We start from the raw sequence: 758 nt of genomic DNA, 5'->3' as shown, positions 1-758 counted from the left end.
TAATACATAGATGTATATATAGTATTGTTTCATTTCTATCATGGAAAAATGTGGATTTTGGGTTACTTTTTTTAAACTGAAAATTGGGGATTTTTTTTTTTTTTAATCAGAGAAAACCAGGATTGAAGCTGATCATTCTGGGTTAGAGGCCAAGACTCGTGAATGTCGCATGCCTCCCGAGGCTGGGGGGGCATGGGGACCTCCCACAGGCAGGGGTGGCAAAGGGAACCACTGCGGTGTTGGCAGCGTGGGGAGTGGGGTGTTGAGGACCGACTGTTGAGGACTGACTAGTGATTGGTGAACACCTGCAGATGCTGCCGGCAGCGGCCAGCGATGACCACCCACAGACATCACCAGTAGTGCCAGCCGCGAGGGAGGAGGGTGGCAAGTGGCGACCGCCCGCAGGCATCGCCATCAGCATCGGTGGCAGCCAATGTCAGGGGTGCACGTGCCCCTGCGTGCACCCCCTACACATCACCAATGCCAAGACACCTACTCGCACAGCAGTTCCCACACTGTGGGTTGACCCCAGATGGGTTGGCAACATCAGTGGGTGGGCTCACAGGGGTGGGGGGCTGCGAGCGAGGGACCATGCTGAGGAAAGGGGGCCGTGAGCGGGGTCACGCCGAGGAAAAGTTTGGGAAGCTGCTCTAGGATCTTTGGTTAACTGGGTCTTCCCCAATGCCTGCCTGCCTGTCTGCCTCAGCGGCCACCGGGGCATCGAGCCTGTGCTCCGGGACCCGCGCAGGGCAGCCCCC

This window comes from Alligator sinensis, unplaced genomic scaffold (genome assembly GCF_000455745.1).
Source record: "Alligator sinensis unplaced genomic scaffold, ASM45574v1 scaffold471_2, whole genome shotgun sequence".
Lineage (NCBI taxonomy): Eukaryota > Metazoa > Chordata > Crocodylia > Alligatoridae > Alligator > Alligator sinensis.
The sequence above is the reverse complement of the archived record's forward strand: the minus strand, read 5'-3'. Positions refer to the sequence as shown.